At 49.8% G+C, this 14,332-nt stretch overlaps 1 protein-coding gene across 1 annotated transcript in view; it reads left to right on the top strand.

Moving 5' to 3' along the window:
- The first annotated feature begins 403 nt into the window (after positions 1–403).
- LOC122384972 overlaps positions 404–14,332 on the top strand; it is a 52,033-nt gene continuing 38,104 nt past the window's right edge. Inside the window, exon 1 of the mRNA XM_043372845.1 lies at positions 404–649. The gene's annotated coding sequence lies outside the window, so the exon portion shown is untranslated. The remainder of the gene's footprint in view (positions 650–14,332) is intronic.

Here is a 14,332-nt window from a genome sequence, read left to right as displayed (position 1 = left end):
TATTAGCGGATAGCTTCGCCAGCTGTATTTGAAACTTTTATGATAGGATGTAAAATTTTTATTTATTCTGTGCTTCTTGGGATATTTACGGCTATATGAAAGGCGTATTATAGGCTACTGGGAGTCAGGAGACTAAGTGTGGCATTTGGGTTGCAATTTATTGCATTAGTTATAACTAATAGCTACGTGTGACATTTATATGCTATTTGAACATTGGACACTACAAAAATTAGATGAGCGACCCATTGCTGTAGCCTGTATCGCTCAACTACAACAGGCTGGTGACGTCTCGCTGTTTCCGCGGTGGGTCGCTCTCGGTAGCGTCGGGTCAGCCGTTCCGGCGGCGCTGCGGCTCCCCAGACGGGACCGTCGTCACGCCGCCTACGTTCACCGTAGGCGGCTCAGTAGGCGCCGGACCGCGGCAGGGGAGGGTGCGCGCGGCGGCTCCGCTGAGGGGCAGAGTGTGTGGTGCTCGGAGAGAGCGGGAGAGAGAGCTGCAGCTCCACCCTCAGTGCGTCAGTGAGGTTGGAGCAGTGCTATCTCGGAGGCCGAGGGACCCTCAGGACCCACACCTGACATGGGACTTTACCAGGACAGGACTGTCGATAGTCGATTCTTCTGAAGGTCCTCGGCGGTCGGCCGTGCGAAGGTGAGTGAGGGTAAAAGCATGATGAACATGCCGTAAAGCGGTGAGACGAGCCATAGTCTGTTATTATCAAACCGACTGCAGCGCTTGTGCAAGACGCGGGCCATCGAAGCTCTGATCGTGTCTCTGTGTGTCTGTGTGTGCAGGCCGCAGGGGAAGGTGACGGCTCGACGCCGGGGTGGTCTCTCACTGTTCTCTCCCCCTCCCTCATCGCTCTCAGATGACCTAGTTTTAAACGGCACTTCTTTGGCTGCCCATGGTCAGTTACGACACATGAAACCCGAGTAAACGCTATGTTTGGGGCGAAAGTGCCATTTCAGTGGTTTAGTATCTGTTCAGTTTAATATCTGGGACGGTAGCATGTAGCTGAAGGCGAAACTTCAGTAATATTACGCCACATGGTTCACCATCATCCAAGATTCATCGCACTGGATGAAGCTGGTTTGAATTGTCTTACAGTAGGTAATGTCTTCAAGGAGTGCCGCGACTCATCATACCCAGCATGGCCATCTTGTATAACTCACAACAACTGAGAAATACGTCCTTCTCTGAATCATAACCGTCAGATGTCGGTTCTGATAGAACCGCCGGGTGTCTGAGATGGCGGGCCGACTGACTCGGAGGAAGGGATGCAGAAGTGACCCGAGTTCGGTTCACCGTAAGGGTGACAGCTCACTGGAAGAGCCGTCTGCCGACACTGGCAGGTCTCTCTCACTACGATTGTGTCAGTGCCGCACGTCTAGTGAAATGTTATGGCTGGCACACCTCGACTGGAGGGGACACGTCAATGACGGACGAATAAAAGGGGACAGCCAGCATAAACAAAGTGCATGAAAAGCTTACAAAAGTCATAATACCAGGTCAATGGCACCGAATGGGAAAAATATTTTATGAACCAGCTTGCGAATGCGACTTCTGACTTTACAGCTGAAGCCTATACCTACTCAACAGACACATTTTAAAGAGAGAATGAGGAGAAGCAGTCTACCATCTGATTTGTCGTGGCTACGTTGAGGTCAATTTTGGTGATTGATGTTGATATAAGCTTCAGCTCTTGACTCCTGCATCATCGTGGGTCTGAACTTGAAGGGCTACGTTGCCATTTGAAAGTCCATACTGCGTCGAGATATTGGTTACGTGTCTAAATTAAGTCACAGCCCTGTTTTGCATTTGCGCACAGATGCAGAACGGCTCTGCCGAATTATTTCTAGAGTTACCCACTAGTTACCCGGATTGTGCCGAAATCCGACACTCACGCGATCGCGGGCAGCCCTGTGACCCGACAGGTGGCGCAGATCGTATCACCAATGACGTCAGGCGCGCTGCACGGTGCCTCTGGCTCAATGGGCCTGCCATTGCCCGCCTCTATATACGACCTAATCCGCGCTGCTGTGAGCCGGGTCCACCCACCCCGCGCGAGCTTGGTACGGGGAGGACGGGGATAGGCGGCCCGGAAAGGCTGGTGGTCTGACCCCGGTGGCACATGCATATTACATGTCCGGTGCGACTCTAAGGCGGTCGGTACGAGCCGTTTGGCTGGTCGGAAGGCATCGTTCCTCGCCCGGAAGACGGCCCAATACCATTTCACTACTTGTGAATGTCAGCTGTTCTCCAAAAGCCGGCAGCCGAACGGACAGCTCCAGTTGAAGAATTAAAAAACTCCGCAGCATTACCGGCGCGGGTCCCGAGATTATCCCAATCTTCACTCCGAGATTATCCTAATCCCGGACCCCAAATCACCTGAGTCAGCTCAGTGTTCGTTCCTCTGGAGACTCGGAATCACCCAAGCTGCAGTATGTGCCTCGCCGGCGGCCGCGGGACCGCTCCTGTGGCTGTGCGGTAGCCAGTTCCGGCCCGCGGCCCAACCCGCCGCTCTCCGTAAATGGTGCGCTACGGACGCTGCAGTGCCAGCCTGGACGGACTGGTCGGCCGGCGCGGCGGCCGGACGGCAGCCTGACTGGCTGGAGATGATGGGATGGGGGGGGGGGGAGTTGGAAAGGTGGTTCGTTGCATGGATGATGAGGGATGGTGAGGGAAACTTTACGTGTACAGCTCGGAGTTGTGGTTCTCGGTGCCCCGCCCTTCCCGTCAATGTTCAGTGTGATAGTCGCGATAGTTCGTACCCTGTAAGAGGTCAGGAGTGGGAGCTTTCGGTTTCACTTTTCAGACACTGACCTTTTGTCGTTGGGGGAGCACCATGGATAATTGAACACGCCCTGCCGCTTATCGGTCGTTATCTTTGCCAGCTTGGCATCGGACCCGGTAGCCCCAGTCTCGCCGAAAGTCATATGTAAACAAGATTGGCAATACGGGTCTAATCGTTTTGAGCGCCGCGCAGGACCTCGACTCACCGGCTCACCGACTCACTGACTCATTAACTCACGAGTGGGGTGTGATTCAGTGAGTCACACCAGGCCAACGCCCACTCCACGGTGTTACCCTGTTTGTACTGCGATAGCGAGTGCGGTATTCTGCATCAGGCCTCAGTGGGGGCGTGTTGCGACTTGCCTGGCGTGTGACTAACGTGGGCCGTTCGGAGTTGGAATGGTGGCATTTCCTGTGGACAAGCCCGGCTCTCTCTCTCTCTCTCTCTCTCTCTCTCTCTCTCTCTCTCTCTCTCTCTCTCTCTCTCTCTCTCTCTCTCTCTCTCTCTCCGAGTGGGACTGCCGCGAGCCAGCCGCATGAGTCGACTCAGACTGTATTTGTATCGGTCGGTACCTATATGCCCCGCGGCGACCGCCGGTGACCGCAGCCTCGGCGACCAGCTACGTCAGCGTCTACGGTAAGATGGGAGGGGGGAAGGGAGCAACTGCTGGACTGAAGGTGTCGTCACAAGCGTCCGGTAAAAGCTAGATGAATTGAGTAGAAGTGTGATTGTTTTTAGTTGTGATTCTGACGCTTGAGGCCGTATTCATCTCTGGTCCGGAAACGATTACCTATAGTGTTCATGCTTGATGTTCCGAGATATCCTGCCGAAAAAGTACCTACTCGTATGGTAAAGGACATTAAAGAACGGTCATAACATTATTTAAATTTTATAAGACATTGGTCACTAAAAAGACACGGGTGCGCGGCACGGCTATATTAATAATGGGCCCCCCAGTTTCCGTCTTTAAACGTCCTTCACGTGCGCGACAGTGTCTGTCAAACAAATACTGTCTCTGCTCTTCTTCAACACGGAAACATGACAGGACTGTCCGTGGAACAGCTGTTTACCACCCACGGGTCACTTTTTTGCCGTCCCCGCTGGGCGTTTTTGCTTTGATTTAGAATCGCTTTGCTACTGTCGAACACTGCTATACGGAGCTGAGCCAGCCCAGCTAGCAGGTGTCCGAGCGCTAGCAATTTATTTACTCTAGAAACACATTACCCATCAGCAGTTTGAGTCAGTGCTAACTCCATGGTGACACAACAGAAAGGCATGTTTGTTGTAGAGATAACACTTGACTTGACTGCTGGTCCCTGACCTATCTGATGTACGATTGCAGAGGGTATGCAGAGGGTAGTAAAGTACTGGCAGTTCTGTGGTCACACTGCCCACTTGCTAATCATTAATCATGTGCAGCGCCAGACCACAAACAATTATGCATGGCGCGGGGTAAAATGCGAGTCAGCTGCCATCAGACTAGAGATCGTCCAAAGTTGTACTCGGGTAACGTGGGATACGTGCATTGTTTTGTATACAGTTGACCTGTATAGTTGTCCTGAGGTTACCTCAAGGTAACATGGCTGGTGGGTGGGGTCGAGTTGGGACGCTGGCGTGTCGCTCCGCGGTGGGAGCCCGGCCCGTCACCCATGCGACTCCGTCCAGCTGGCACCGATCCGAGACGGGGAGCCGCTGTTCAAACCGTCCCTATTTGTTCTCCGGCGCGAGGGCACTCCACGGCGCGTGTTTGGCAGGGCCGCGGCACGTCCCAGCGGCGCCGTTTTCGCCACACTCCATCGATGCGTCGTTTATGTCTGCGTTGCGCCACCCAATGCCTGCCGATGCCGCCGGTGTATTGGCGCCGCTCAATAACTCGTTTGGCACGACCGCAGCCGGCCGAAGATGCTCGCTCAAGCGGCGATCGGCGGTAACGATAATAAACAAACCTCTGAGGAGAGTGAAAGGGCGGCTGGCGGGGTTCTCCGAGCGTCCAAACCTCTTCAGTGCTCCATCACCGGAGCGTGCCGCGCGCCGAGCCGATAATGATGATGCTGATTGGACCTGTCAGTCGACTGGTGTAGGTACCGAGCTGAGCGCAGCGCGGATTAGCGCGTACTGCACTGGGAGAGATGCAGCCAGGTGCATTGTTAGCAGGTCTGTCGTATTGTTTGATGAATCACATTGATCTCGATTTGACTGGGTGGCAAATGGAGGTGCACTGCGAAGATGCGCAGATAACGTTGCCAATCCGTGTTTTGTTTTCTGAGTGACGTTGAAGCTCCAGTCGTTTGAAGAGGGGCTGTAGCCTGTTGTGCATCGGCTAATGCCTGTTTGCTTCACTGACTGCCCCGGTCAGCTGCGCGCCCACCCAACCTGTATAAACCCGCGGCAGTGAGGCTGCCGCAGCCGGGCGGACCCCTCTCCAAGCCTATCAGTCCGACTGCCTCCCGCGCGGCCTGTGTTTGTGACCGCCGTGACGTGAGCACGTGCGGCGGCACCGAGCCCGATTTGGCCGCTGTGGTCGGCTCGGTCCGGAGTCGGTCAGTGAGACTGGCTCTAACGTCACCTCGGGTCAGCGGGGCGGGAGAGGAGGGAGGGGAGAGGCTCGACTGGGCTCGACTTACTTGTCAGTGGGAAACACCGGCGGAACCCCGGAACGGAGGGTACGAAATGCACATGCGTCACTGAGTGGTATGCATGCATAAATCACAGTGTCATTCATCACTTGAGCAAGGAGATCAAACGTCACTGAGCTGGCATCGAGCGTCATCACCTGGCCACTCCACGGTGCCGAGTCTCCCAGTTCAACTTCAGCCTCAGACCCAGGATCAGCCGTGGGGTTGTGGTTCAGCCAACTCGTCATTTTTCACAGCTGTCTCTGACAGTTTAAACGACCGCCGACAGTTTCAACTGTCCCTAACGATCCCAGCTGTGGAGGGCAGCCCAGCTGGTGTTTTTGTATAGTGCCTAAGTCAACCATTTTCACCCCTCCACTGTCATACACTTTGAGTAGCTCAATGGGTGTGATGGTGGAATATCAATTCCGTACTGCAGTGGAGTCATATTGGATTAAATCGCCTACGTGCTGCATAGTTGAGAGACCGTTTTTCTACCAAGGCCCAGCTGGGCTCCCCGATGTTCATCTGCCGTCTCCGCCCGCAGTGACCTTAGCCGAGTCTCCGGTACAGCAGTGAGCTCCTATTCCAACCGACCCCCGCTCTGTACGGTGCCGCGGATGTGACCTTAGACTCGGGTGAAGCCGGCTGCTGGCACCGTTCCGACGGAGCCGTCAGAATCGACCCAAGGTCGCCACTTCTCCGGAGCGTGCCGCGGAGACAGAGGAGGGAGGATGGAGAGAGGGAGGTCTCCCTACATTCCGCGTGTGCCCGGCTAGCTCGATCTGGGACATGGAAATGCGGCGTGGCTGAGCCGGCTGCGCCCAGCTGGCGGTCAGCTGACGAGTGACGTAAACCCGGCGCACGGCGGCGACTGTGGCGCAGCTGTGTGCTCGGCGCATTCCGGTGTGGCGGACGCGGCGCAGGGTGCGCTGGAATGCCGCAGTTGGAGTAGTAGCAATGTAAAACAACTGGCCGGTGGTCGGGGCAGGGTGACCAGACCACTGACTACTGTTAACGCCAGACCCCTTGAGACCCTAATTTTTCGCGATTACTTTTAAATGCGTGAAGGAATTTCAACCAAGCTCAGGACATGGCCGTTTCAAGACAGGCCGAAACTTTTACAATTTAGATATTTTATCGCCATTTCAATATTTCAGGCACTTGTCATTGACTCGTAATGTTAAATTTCGAGCAAGATTTTCATCCGGTGTGTAGAGGCTATCACCAGTCAGTCTGTGATACGTTATGACGTCACAGCTAAGCCCCGCCTCTGTGGTCTTGGCCTGCGGCGGTTTCGGGCCGGCGCGCGGTCACTCTCGCTGTGGCGGGGAGCGGGGACGGGCGACGGTCGAGCGGTGCCGAAAGCCGGCGGAGTTGTGCGTAGCGTCTTGGCTGACAGTGCCCAGAGAGCGACATGATGACTAAGGAGTCATAAATGCTCAATGCGCATTGCTTCTACAATGCTGATATGTTCGCTGATATTTTTTTTTTATAAGCTGCAAATGACGGGCAGATGGCATATAACTGACATAAGGTTAGGAAATATTCACCTGTATTTAAAGCCTATGGCGTTGCAGATAATGCGATAATGGGATGTCGGATGTAACCAAGTAGCTGCCGATTTGTACATCGCTATGCAACCATCGAACAACGCAATAATAAGTTAATTGCCTGAGCTTCACATCATACGGCTCGCTCGTATTTCAAACAGATACCCTACATCGAAAATCGTATTTGTTAGGAATCGTTAAAGGGACCCTCCCACCTTAACATTAGATTTGAGTTGAGATAGCCAAAATGGGGTCCCTGGCTCACAATTACCGGTTTCGGCACTCACAACATCGAGAAATGCCTTAAATCGGAAATATTGAATTTCAAAATTGCAGCATTTTGATTCAGAGGGGCTAATGCTTAGGAATACCCCTCTGAATGTGTGACGTCAGCGCAGATATCTAACGATTTTTAAATGTTTGACTAAAACGTTTTGTAGCACGCGGTGGTATATGCTATTTGCGCGCAACAACTGCCGCAAACGCCGCACTTCTAAAATAAAGTCGCTAGAAACAGCGGAGATCCCAAAAAAGTAAACAAAAGTAAAAGTCTAATATCTTGAAAACCGGTGAATATTTTTCGGTGAAATTTGGTAGATATTCGTTTTCGCTCTTTCTGAACCGAGCGACATCACTTTCATGCCAATTCATAAACTTTTTTGAAGGTGGGAGGGTCCCTTTAACGTTTGTTCGAAGCACGACTGAGTAGTAGGTTGAGGAGTGATGGTCCTCTTGGTCCTATATACAAGAGTCAATTATATGAAAGAAAAACATTGACCTTTCTCCTCGAATCTATAGCAAAATTAACCCGCGCCCCACTGGGGTCTGCGTATAACACGCCCTACTGGGGGGGGGGGGGGGCTATTCATAGCCCCCCCCCCTGCTAACTCCGAAACTACTGGGCCGATCGTCAAAATTCAAACGGCGTCTGATAGCCCCGGAAAAACTGTCGAGCGAAACCTAATTTCATTGACGTCGAGGTCACTGATGACGTCACAGGTCAGGTCAAAGTAAAAATTATTAGCATTTTGGCTTCTTCACGTTTTGGGCTCTGGCCGCCGTCTTACAAGTCAGAGCAGGCTCATTTTTGGTTCACACACTCGTGAACAGATGCTCTAGGTACTCTGAGGGTACCAAACTTTTACTTTGATTTTCAGGTCAAGGTCAGGTCATCACAGGTCACGAAAATATTATATCATGCGTCGGTCACGTGACACATGTTTTATGGTCCATTTAGGCCAAACATTTCGAATTTGATGTCGTCTATGTCATTCGAGGTCATTTTGAGTCAAATTTCGCTTAGGTCAGGTCACTTTCAGGTCAAAAAAGGTCAAATTTTGAAGTTAAAATTTTTCAACAAAAAAGGTGTCTATTGGATGCAGTTTGAGCTCAGGAACACGATGGTGCTATTTATATTGGCGTACGATGTCAAATTCGTGCTGAAAAATTGATTTGAAAAATTAATAATTGTTAATTTTTTGCAATAATGCGTATAACTTGGCCATTTTTGAAGATATTTAGCTAAAACTTGCTAGAGTTAGTCATAATAATGCGTTCTATCACATATATTCCGGTTTTTTCGAAAAGTCAATAAGTTTTTGAAAAAAAATGTAAAAATATAAATTTTGAATTTTATTACATACATTTTTCGAAAGTTTCAAAATTTCGAAAATCCGAGATAGCAGTTTGATAGCGCAGTCTATTCTGAGTCCTCTCATGCAAAGAAATTGGATCTAGCTTAAAAACTGAGCTCTTGGGAGCGATTGCCGTGGTTCAATGTTTTGCGTCGAAATCGGCCGAACATGACGTCACTCTGACGTCATTTCCGGCCAACCTATGGTAGGTACGAAGTTCAAATTTTGACACAAGGTGTCAAATTGATGCAGCCAAAGGTACTGAAAGTTTGGCGTCGATACGTCAAGCGGTTTGGAAGTTATTGCAGAAAAACGGGAGGGGGGGCTATAAATAGCCCCCCCCCCAGTGGGGCGCGGGTTAATGAAAAATCACCTTTTTATTTACGTGATATTTCGGCCAACAGACCATTATCAAACGAAAGAAAGAACAATGTAGAAGACAAAAACGGTTACAGCAGACAGACGGCAGCCTATTTTCATATTTCGAAATTCATCTCGCGGTATTTGTTTAGGTACATAAGACTTCAATGGAAGAACATCCTTGGTTATGCTAAGATGTTTCCGATGTACCGTACACACATACATAAAACGAGCGATAAAAAAAAAACGAGACAAAATCAGGACATATAACTCATCATAACACTTTTTGAATATTCGATACGATCGATGACTCGAATTCACACGCTGCATACGCTATCTTACACACTTATATGATAGGCCAAGACACAAGACGTTCGTTCAGGGAGGGCTCCGAATCTCTGATAGTGATGGACTCTGATATCTTTCTGTCTGGGTAGTCCAGAGCCTGGTGCAGTATCTCCACCGTAAGTGGTAGACCCGCCCCTCTGTCTAATGACAGCTGACCGTGAGCCACTCTAAAGTGGTCTCCGAGGGGGGTGTCGGGAGTCGCACTCAGCATGTTCCTCACATGCTCGTTAAAACGCAGTCTGACAGGACGTTTGCTCTCTCCCACATACACCGCCGGCTGTTCCTTGCAGAGAGTACACGTGATCCTGTAAACCACATTTTTGGTCGTGCATCTCCCTGCTAAGCCACACTTACAGCAGTAGCACCCGCGACTGGCACCCGGACAGAGAGGAGGTGAGAAGGCTGACCTGACTAGCGCGTTTTTCAGTTTGTTTTTGTTTCGCCAAGCAAGTCGGATGTTCATTCCCGACCTGCGCACCACACCTTTCACCCGGCTCAATAATTTCTCGTCCACATATGGTAGAGTCAAGAAGCCATCTACATTCTCTTTTGTAGAACCCCGTTTAGTGCCCCCAGCTTTCGCTTCCCTTAGAGTTCTCCTAAGCACTCCTAAGATCATAAACCGGGAGTCCCTCTTCGTCCCGTGATTTCAGCTTGTGGAGGCCCAACAGAGAAAACATCTTGTCTCATTGAACGTGTTTTGAGCCAATTGCTGAGATATGTGCCTACTCACCTACGGGACACCAAACATTTTTTGGACCATCTCGCTGACTACCAGCGACAACACACGTTGCCAAGTGACATCATATTTTTCAGCATAGACGTAGTAAACCTGTATGGTTCCATTCCTTTAGATGAGGCAGTGGAGGCTGTTCGGGAAAAGTTGCAGGAGCATGTTACTGATATCAACATGTTCGGTTTGACACCCGATGACGTATGCACACTCCTGGACCAGTGTCTGAGGAATAACGTCTTTTGCTTTGACAAAGATTTCTACAAACAGAAAGTGGGAATCGCGATGGGTAACCCTTGCGCCCCTCCCGTTGCTATCCTCTTCCTAGACAGGCTGGAAAGACTGGCTTTACAAAACAGGGAGGCTAAGCCCGACCTGCTCTTGCGATACATTGATGATTACGGGGGAATCTGGACCCACGGGGAGGAAGCCCTGAAAGATTTCCTAGCGTATTTGAACTCACTTCACCCTACAGTAAAATTCACGATGGAGTTCACGAAGCAGGACTCGGGGGTCCCATACCTAGATACCCTGGTCTCTGTCGTTTCTGACAATGACATCACATTTCTGGCCACTGAACTGTACATTAAGCCTACCAACTCGGGCATAGTGCTTCATTTCTCTTCAGCTCATCCGTCCTCGACCAAAATTAGCATGGCTAGGAACCAGTTTAGAAGGGCCATAGCAGTATCGTCGAATAAGGACAGGGAAGAAAAGAGCGTGACAAAAATGTGGAATCTCCTTTCTAGCAACGGGTACCCTGAAAACGTGCTTAGGAGAACTCTAAGGGAAGCGAAAGCTGGGGGCACTAAACGGGGTTCTACAAAAGAGAATGTAGATGGCTTCTTGACTCTACCATATGTGGACGAGAAATTATTGAGCCGGGTGAAAGGTGTGGTGCGCAGATCGGGAATGAACATCCGACTTGCTTGGCGAAACAAAAACAAACTGAAAAACGCGCTAGTCAGGTCAGCCTTCTCACCTCCTCTCTGTCCGGGTGCCAGTCGCGGGTGCTACTGCTGTAAGTGTGGCTTAGCAGGGAGATGCACGACCAAAAATGTGGTTTACAGGATCACGTGTACTCTCTGCAAGGAACAGCCGGCGGTGTATGTGGGAGAGAGCAAACGTCCTGTCAGACTGCGTTTTAACGAGCATGTGAGGAACATGCTGAGTGCGACTCCCGACACCCCCCTCGGAGACCACTTTAGAGTGGCTCACGGTCAGCTGTCATTAGACAGAGGGGCGGGTCTACCACTTACGGTGGAGATACTGCACCAGGCTCTGGACTACCCAGACAGAAAGATATCAGAGTCCATCACTATCAGAGATTCGGAGCCCTCCCTGAACGAACGTCTTGTGTCTTGGCCTATCATATAAGTGTGTAAGATAGCGTACGCAGCGTGTGAATTCGAGTCATCGATCGTATCGAATATTCAAAAAGTGTTATGATGAGTTATATGTCCTGATTTTGTCTCGTTTTTTATCGCTCGTTTTATGTATGTGTGTACGGTAGGGGAGAGTGGGGTGGGTTGTATCAGTTTTTACTCCGAGACCCATAACCTCGTAACTATTCGTGATAAACTCATTATTTCCATACTATCCCCTTCCTTGATTCTTCTGCTTTTTTGTGCAAAGTAACTTTTCCGCTACCTCTACCAGTTTTTCTTCTACGGTCTCCCGAATAGAACAATGTTTTTGATACAACTTGCCCCATGGCTTGGGTGAGTTGTATCACATGGTGGGGTAATTTGTATCACTATTTCACGTTTCAGGGAGTGTGCTTGCTACTGGTTTTGAACATAACAACAACATTAAATGGGGTTAATACAATGTGTAGGTATGCTCAAAGGCTTCACTTTATTAGACCAAACTTAGGTTAATGCAATCCGAAAGAAACATCAACAGACTAGACGCAAAAGTGGCCCGTTAAGAGCAAAGAAGCCAACACATTGTGCCGAAATGGAACGAGCCTTGACTAGCTACCTACAAACGCGAGCCAGGGCTTAGCTTTCGCGATGAAAAGCAACATACCCATACATACATACATACATACATACATGTTACAACATACCCCACCCGGCTCTGATACAACATGTACTTCGCCGCCATCTTGGAAAAAAACATCCTCCTGCTCAAAAAACAGCGGACAGCTGGAGAAATCCGTTTTCTCTCACGCAGCCTTAGAACCTACCCTCACCACCGCTACGGAGATCTTTCAAATTCGTGCACATCTAAATGCCCAAAACACACATTTTTTTGCAACTCATTTTTTAGAATGACATTAAAAAAACATAAAATCGGCTCTCACCTCGAGACGCGTCCACTCAGCCACAAGACAGAACAGGGAAAGATGGCGCCCGGAAAACCTCGTCGGCTGGTCGTGTCGCGAGCGCCATCCATTGGATAAGTTTGGCACAATTCGCCCTGATACAACTTGGACATGATACAACTCTCCCCGCTCTCCCCTACATCGGAAACATCTTAGCATAACCAAGGATGTTCTTCCATTGAAGTCTTATGTAAACAAATACCGCGAGATGAATTTCGAAATATGAAAATAGGCTGCCGTCTGTCTGCTGTAACCGTTTTTGTCTTCTACATTGTTCTTTCTTTCGTTTGATAATGGTCTGTTGGCCGAAATATCACGTAAATAAAAAGGTGATTTTTCATTAATTTTGCTATAGATTCGAGGAAAAAGGTCAATGTTTTTCTTTCATATAATTGTATCCATCATGTTCCTCGCCAGAGCACTGGCAAACATTAATAATACAAGAGTCAACAAGAGCCTAACATTTACTTGACCGTCTGCTGCAATTGACTCATAGCACGTGAAGCGTCAGCGAAATTCATAGTCCTTCACAGATGGCAGGGGTGTCGTTTGTACAGAGGTCGCTGATGGGCACGAGTCAATGCCGCAGTCGTGGGCGGAGCCTAATGTCATATGACGTAGAAAGCCTCTATCCAGGATGGAAAAACAGTTAACATTACGAGTCAATGACAAGTGCCTGAAATATTGAAATGGCGATAAAATATCTAAATTGTAAAAGTTTCGGCCTGTCTTGAAACGGCCATGTCCTGAGCTTGGTTGAAATTCCTTCACGCATTTAAAAGTAATCGCGAAAAATTAGGGTCTCAAGGGGTCTGGCGTTAACAGTAGTCTCAACTCGCAGCACAGGTCCGCCAGACATCGCGCTGGAGAACAGGGGTCTGTAATTTGTATTGACTGGAGGTCCGTTAAAGTCAGCATGATCCGCAAGAACTGTGGCCGGCTCAGCTATACGTGTATCTTGGTAATTAGCATTTACTTATAGGTGCGGATTGTTTATACATGCAGTGTGGGCTGGATAATGTTTCAACAGCTCAGTGCTTAGTGCTCACTGCTCAGTCATCTAAGCTGAGAGACAAAAACTATTTAAAACTGTTGCCATCTCGGCCGTTTTTCTCCGAAATCCTTAGCGTATGAAACTGCTCTAAGTGTCTTCCGCACATCGAAACACAAACTTCATCCCATTTCAGCTTCTTATATCAAGAAAGAAAAGTTGAATCATTTGTTGACTGTCATTTTCTTCCGTGTTCCATGTCGAAAGACAAGTGATTGCATAATGTACGTGACTTGGAAAAACAATGATGACCTGGTGGTATCTGGCCAGTCATCAAGTCTAGGGAGAGCCTTGGGTAACAGTTCTGTGGCCCTGTCTGTTCCACGAGAACGGTAGGCATATCCCCGGCTGGACGACCAGCGCAGAATCTCTGCCGATGCGTAAAGAGACTGTGAAACGGACACGAAATAGGAGTATTTCTGTCAATACTATCCGTGTATACTTACGGTGCAGCCTAACAATGCTGATGGCCGGAGAGCGACCCAAACATCCCTGCCCCAAACGGCGTCCCAGCCTCGCCAGTCTATCGGGCCATATCTCCGGGCCGCTGAATTGAAACGGCCGGCGCACGTGCCGAAAACGGCCGGCACCTCGTGAGGAACCATTCATCACAGCGCCGCCAGTTGCTTGGAAAATACGGTCAGAATCGTTCAGGGCAGTGTTTGGCTGAGCGACCATACTGGACGGGATATGGGTACAGGAAGCGAGGGGATGAGGCAAAAGGCAAACAGGTGATGTGGAAAATACGACCGGCACGGCTCACTTGACGGTGAGCTAACGAGGTTTGCTGTAATTTATCTTATGGGCCTCGCCCAGTCATTGGCAGTCAGAGGCGGGCGCTCGGCCGTTTTCACTTGCTGTCACTACCGCGACTGAAATGGAGTCCGGAGTCAGAGAGTCGAGAGCTGAGAGCTCGG

This window comes from Amphibalanus amphitrite, unplaced genomic scaffold, assembly GCF_019059575.1.
Source record: "Amphibalanus amphitrite isolate SeventyFive unplaced genomic scaffold, NRLGWU_Aamphi_draft 000014F_arrow, whole genome shotgun sequence".
NCBI lineage: Eukaryota > Metazoa > Arthropoda > Thecostraca > Balanomorpha > Balanidae > Amphibalanus > Amphibalanus amphitrite.
The sequence above is the reverse complement of the archived record's forward strand: the minus strand, read 5'-3'. Positions and strand labels throughout refer to the sequence as shown.